Source organism: Oncorhynchus mykiss, chromosome 24 (assembly GCF_057628025.1).
Source record: "Oncorhynchus mykiss isolate SJ-2025 chromosome 24, ASM5762802v1, whole genome shotgun sequence".
Lineage (NCBI taxonomy): Eukaryota > Metazoa > Chordata > Actinopteri > Salmoniformes > Salmonidae > Oncorhynchus > Oncorhynchus mykiss.
Window position 1 is genome coordinate 4,122,053 of NC_143045.1, and position 6,958 is coordinate 4,129,010.

The following is a 6,958-nucleotide window of genomic DNA, read 5'->3' on the forward strand; positions in this document are numbered from 1 at the left end:
GATTGTTCTTATTTTCCTCAATTAAGTTGGAAAAATAGAATGATCGAGCAGCAGTGAGGGCTCTTCGATACCGCACGGTACTGTCTTTCCAAGCTAGTAGGAAGACTTCCAGTCTGGTGTGGCACCATTTCCATTCCAATTTTCTGGAAGCTTGCTTCAGAGCTCGGGTATTTTCTGTATACCAGGGAGCTAGTTTCATATGACAAATAAGATGGGCAACTCCAGTCCTCGGGGGCCAGAGTGGTGTCACACTTTCCCCCATCCTTATCAAACACAGCTGATTAAACTAATTGCATTCTAAACTGAAGATCATGATTAGTTAATTATTGGAGTCAGGTGTGTTATCTGGGGAAAAAGTGACAAACCAGTTTTGGCCATTTTCTTTCTTTTTTGAAATCAAAATAAAACTAAAAAAAGATGGATGACCTGTCCAACCCTACCCTTCAGGGCCGGTCCTGGACGTTCTGCCGCCCTAGGTGAGACAATCTCCTCAAATATTCAGATTCAGATTGTCATAGTGAGGGATCAATATATCCCCATATGCATCGGAGTCACGTCTTTCACGGGCATTTTAGAATTTATTTCTACCATAAGGCATCACCGAGTTAAGCACTGTTATAGAACGCTTGATATAATCTGGATACGTTTTTTGTATTTATTTCAAAATATAAAGCAAACAATAGATAAGGGTACGAATCTGGGTCCAAGATAGTAGGGTCTTCGCCGAGGTGTGGCTTTGCCTGGAGCGACCACCTGTTCTTGTCTAGCCAGAGAGCTGTCATCATCGGTGGAAGTGCATGGCTCGGACTCCTCCGGTTTGCCCTCTTCCCTGCTAGAATCAGCGAACGGGGGCTCGTCGTATGAATGGCCTGTCCTCGTAGGCTTGTCATTCTCCACACCGGCTGATGGACATTGCTGCACACTGACGCATTTCATCAGTGAATTTCTTTGGTCCAGAGATTGTGCCTTTTTTCTCATTGTCTCTTACACATGGTAGCAAATTGTTTCAAATCTCTATATATTACTTTTAGCTCAAATTATATCCACTAGTAGTAGCTAGCTAACATTAACAGACTAGTTTAGGCTACTGCCTTAATCAATAATCGTCTTCGTCACACACACATTTAAAAAAAATACAATCATTTATTTGTCAGATTCATTTTTCTTAATGTTTCACAATTGGATAATCCCATATAAACACACACATCACCATAGCTACCAAGGATAATGGGAGTGAACTTCGGGAGAAGCGGGAATGGGGTGAGGGCGGGAACTGCAGCAATGCCAAGAACTAATGGCCGGGGTGCCGCGGGCGGTGAAGTAGCCAATCAATTGTCAAAATGTCGCCTCAAATTCAAGTGCCGCCATAGGCGACGGCCTAATCTTGCCTAATGGAAGGGCCGGGCCTGCTACCCACGAAAGACAGACTACCCTCCATTTTTAACTTCTTATTGCTGGGGGAAGTATTGAGTAGCTTGGATGAATAAGGTGCCCAGAGTAAACTGCCTGCTACTCAGTCCCAGTTGCTAACATATGCATATTATTAGTATATTTGGATGGAAAACACTATGAAGTTTCTAAAACTGTTTGAATTATGTCTGTGAGTACAACAGAACTCATATTGCAGGCAAAAACCTGACAAAAAATCCAACCAGGAAGTGGGAAATCTGAGGTTGGTCGTTTTTCAACTTATTCCCTATTGAAGATACAGTGGGATATTGGTCATGTTGCACTTCCTAAGGCTTCCACTAGATGTCAACAGTCTTTAGAACCTTGTTTGATGCTTCTACTGTGAAGGGGGGCCAAACGAGAGGGGAATGAGTCAGAGGTCTGCAAGAGAGCACACAAGCTGGCCACGCTCGTTCACGTGAGAGCGAGCTCTGTTCCATTGCATTTATACAAACAAAGGAATTCTCCGGTTGGAACATTATTGAAGATTTATGTTAAAAACATCCTAAAGATTGATTATATTGACATGTTTCTACGGACTGTAACGGAACTTTTTGACTTTTCGGCCTAGTGAACGCGTTTCGTGAGTTTTGATTTGTTTACCAAACGCGCTAACAAAAGGAGCTATTTGGACATAAATGATGGACATTATCAAACCAAACAAACATTTATTGTGGAACTGCGATTCCTGGGAGTGCATTCTGATGAAGATCATCAAAGGTAAGTGAATATTTATAATGTTATTTCTGACTTCTGTTGACTTCACAATATGGCGGATATCTTCTTGGCTTGTTTGGGCTCTGAGCACCATACTCTGATTATTGCATGGTTTGCTTTTTCCCTAAAGCTTTTTTGAAATCTGACACAGCGGTTGCATTAAGGAGAAGTTTATCTAAAGTTCCATGTATAACACTTGTATTTTCATCAACAATTATGATGAGTATTTCTGTAAATTGATGTGGCTCTCTGCAAAATCACCGGATGTTTTTGGAACTACTGAACATAACGCGCCAACGTATACTGAGATTTTTTGATAGAAATATGAACTTTATCGAACAAAACATACATGTATTGTATAACATGAAGTCCTATGAGTGTCATCTGATGAAGATCGTCAAAGGTTAGTGTTAGGAATTGTATGAATAAATGACTAAACAATATCCCCATTATAAATAGAACTGTCACTAAGTAAACTTATACTCTGTTTTGTTATATCTGATTAACAATATGAATTCATAAGTGAGGGGTTGTGGAGCCTGAAACAGGGGGTTATTAAATTAAATAAATACCATTCCAGCCAGGTTGGAGAAGATTGGAAGTGTTTTTTTTTTTAAATAAGCAGAAAGGGTAATTAACCTATGGTTGAACCTACTCAACTTAGCACTGTAATGTCCAGATAAAGACATTGTTTTTTTTCTTAGGTTTTCCGTTAACTGGAACTGTCAGCTAAGTGGTGATGGATAATGGTGAGGGATCAAGAGTTAATTCAGTTATATTGTGTGTCATGTGTGTGCGCTAGTAGGTTGGAATCAACTTTTAAACCTGCGTTTGTCTTGGTCGACAGGAGGAGATTCATTCTAGAACCAATGACGTCATATTTTGTATTTAAACTGTTGTTCGTGGTTACATGTCAGCGCGCTCCGAGAATAAATACTACTATCTAATTTTGATAAGACTGGTCTGCGTCTATTTTATGCAAATAAGAATCTTACAAATTCTCATAAAATAGACTAAGTGAATTCAATTAATGAAAACATATTTGAATAATGAAATTATATCAACAGTTAGTGATTCATTCTATCTCTATTTCTGATTTTTGTGACTCCTCTCTTTTGCTGGAAAAATGGCTGTGTTTTTCTGTGACTTGGCTCTGACCTAATCGTTTGTGGTGCTTTCGCTGTAAAGCCTATTTGAAATCGGACACTGTGTGGGATTAACAAGAAGTGGAATTTTAATTATGGGATTTCTGATGTTTTGAATTTGGCGCCCTGCAGCCGAAAGAAGTTTTAAACAAATGTTCGATGTTCCAAACAAAACAACAACAGTCTTGTAGGTATTAATATAAATATATTAATGACTTGATTTGTTTTTCAGTCACTTGAATTTATTTAGTATGTTCTGAAACTACAGAATCTCAGCTTGTAATGTTAATACTGATGTCAAAATGTCTAGCAATAGCTGATTTACAAGTCTTTGCCTGGACTTTTGATTTTTAAAATTGTTTTACTATATTCACACGCCAAGCAGGACCACCTTGACATACACAGTCTACAAAACATTAAGAACACCTAAGACATTAACAACCCCACCCTCAGAACAGCCTCAATTCGTAGGTGCATGGACACTACAAGGTGTCAAAAGCGTTCCACAGGGATGCTGGCCAATGCTGACTCCAATTCTTTCCAAAGTTGTCAAGTTGGCTGGATGTCCTTTGGGTGGTGGACCATTCTTGATACACACGGGAAACCTTTGTGTGAGAAAAACCCAGCAGCGTTGCAGTTCTTGCCACTCAAACCGGTTCGGCTGGCACCTACTACCATACCCCGTTCAAAGACACTCAAATCTTTTGTCTTGCCCATTCACCCTCAATGGCACATAAACACAATCCATGCCTTAAAAAATATATTTTAACCTGTGTCCTCCCCTTCATCTACCGATTGGAGAGGATTTAACAAGTGACATCACCTGGATTCACCCAGTCTATCATGGAAAGAGCAGGTGTTTGTGATGTTTTGTACACTCACTGTATGTGGAATAGCATAAAGCAGTGTTTCCCAAACTTGGTCCTGGGGACCCCAAGGGCTGCACATTTTTATTCCATAGCACTTCCCAGCTGTTTCAAATAGCTAATCATCAAGCTTAGATTATTTGAATCCGCTGTGTAGTGCTAGGGCAAAAACCAAAACATGCACCCCTTGGGGTGCCCAGGACCCAGTTTGGGAAACGCTGGCATAAAGGCAACCTGCGGTAAAGTCACACACCTACACAAATACTTGCTTAAATGTAGGCTTTATTTCCTGATGTTTCACAACGTGGTGCAATCACTTCACAGACATGTTTACTCCTACGATGATAGTGTCACATTGAACGAAGCGTTAACATTCAGTGAAGAAATGGCTTCAGTATGGATTTGGAGGGAATAGCCATAGAGTCCCACAGTGGATGAGTCATATACCCAGAAAACCTAGCGGTCAAACGGGGAAATGGTTCCAATCGTTTTTCCACCATTTATTATTCCCATAGGGGATTTTAGAAACACTTAAAATAAGGGCTGTGTTTTGTGTAGGCTTAACCGGGCGTGAAATTTTATTAACCGTGTAAATCTCTCTTGGACAAGGTGACTTATCAATATATTCGGTTCTATTTATTCAGCTTTTGAAAATGATAATTAGCATCAAAGTAGATCATCAAGACCACAAATCCTTGCAAGCTCCTGCACGTCATCTTTAGACGATACCTTTGCTAACAGGTATTGTGTAAATTTCAAACATGTCCAAGACAGTTCACAGAATTGTCAACTTAAGGATATTTTGCCAATTTATTCCTTACTAAATTTAGTTAACAGATGGTTAATGCAGAAATTCTTAGCTTTTCCTCGATTCGACAGTTATCAAAAACTGATGCCATGGTAAGCCTTCACAAAACACAGCCCTTATTTGAAGTGTTTTTAAAATAGCTTTTATGGGTATAATGACTCATACTGTGGTACTCTAAGAAAATATTTTTATTAACATAGCACCATTAAAGGGGCACTCTGTTGTTCAAACAAATGTTCAGGCAACAAATCTGCAGGTACACCCTGCCACTGTCTTTGGTAAACAGCTGAGGGATGGATGTAACCACTGTTGAACTAAACCCATGAGACAAATTATATTCTTTAAGAATCAATCGGTATATATATATATATATATATATATATATATATATATATATATATATATATAGTGCATTCGGAAAGTATTCAGACCCCTTGACTTTTTCCAAATGTTGTTACGTTAAAGCCTTATTCTAAAATGGATTAAATAAAATAAAAATCTCAATCTACACACAAAACCCCATAATGACAAAGCGAAAAACAGGTTTTAAATGTTTGCAAATTTAGTAAAAACAAAAAACAGAAATACGTTATTTACATAAGTAATCAGACCCTTTGCTATGAGACTCGAAATTGAGCTCAGGTACATCCTGTTTCCATTGATCATCCTTGAGATGTTTCTACAACTTGATTGGATTGGACATGATTTGGAAAGGCACACACCTGTCCCACAGTTGACAATGAATGTCAGAGCAAAAACCAACTCATGAGGTTGAAGGAATAGTCCAGAGAGCTCTGAGACAGTATTGTGTCGAGGCACAGATCTGTGGAAGGGTACCAAAAGTCTCTGCAGCATTGAAGGTCCCCAAGAACACATTGGTCTCCATCATTCTTAAATGGAAGAAGTTTGGAACCACCAAGACTCTTCCTAGAGCTGGCTGCCCTGCCAAACTGAGCAATCGGGGGAGAAGGGCCTTGATCAGGGAGGTGACCAAGAACACGATGGTCACTCTGACAGTGCTCCCAAGTTCCTCTGTGGAGATGGGAGAACCTTCCAGAAGGACATCCATCTCTGCAGCACTCCACCAATCAGGCCTTTATGGTTGAGTGGCCAGATGGAAGCCACTCCTCAGTAAAATGCACTTGACAGCCCGTTTGGAGTTTGCCAAAAGGAATCTAAAGGACTCTGAGACCATGAGAAACAAGATTCTCTGGTCTGATGAAACCAAGATTGAACTAAGGCCTGAATGCCAAGCGTCACGTCTGGAGGAAACCTGGCACCATCCCTACAGTGAAGCATGGTGGTGGTGGAAAGCATTTCTCTACACCTACAATGCCATCTGCTAAATATGTGTATGTGACCAATAAAATTGGAATTTGATTTGGCAGCATTATGCTGTGGGGATGGTTTTCAGCAGCAGGGACTGGGAGACTAGTCAGTATCGAGGTACAGATGAATTGAGCAAAGTACAGAGAGATCCTTGATGAAAACCTGCTCAGGACCTAAGACTGGGTCGAAGGTTCACCTTCCAACACGACAACGACCCTAACACAGCCAAGATAACGCAAGAGTGGCTTCGGGAGAAGTCTCTTGATGCCCTTGAGTGGTCCAGCCAGAGCCTGTACTTGAACCCGAATGAACAACGCTGAAGATGTTCCCCATCCAACCTGACAGAACTTGACATGATCTACAGAGAAGAATGGGAGAAACTCCCAAACTCCTTCCTGTCTGGGTATTTACTCCTGAGGTGCTGACCTGTTGCACCCTCGACAACTACTGTTATTATTATTTGACCATGCTGGTCATTTATGAACAATTGAACATCTTGGCCATGTTCTGTTATAATCTCCACCGCCAGAAGAGGACTGGCCACCCCTTATAGCCTGGTTCCTCTCTAGGTTTCTTCCTAGGTTCTGGTCTTTCTAGGGAGTTTTTCCTAGCCACTGTGCTTCTACACCTGCATTGCTTGCTGT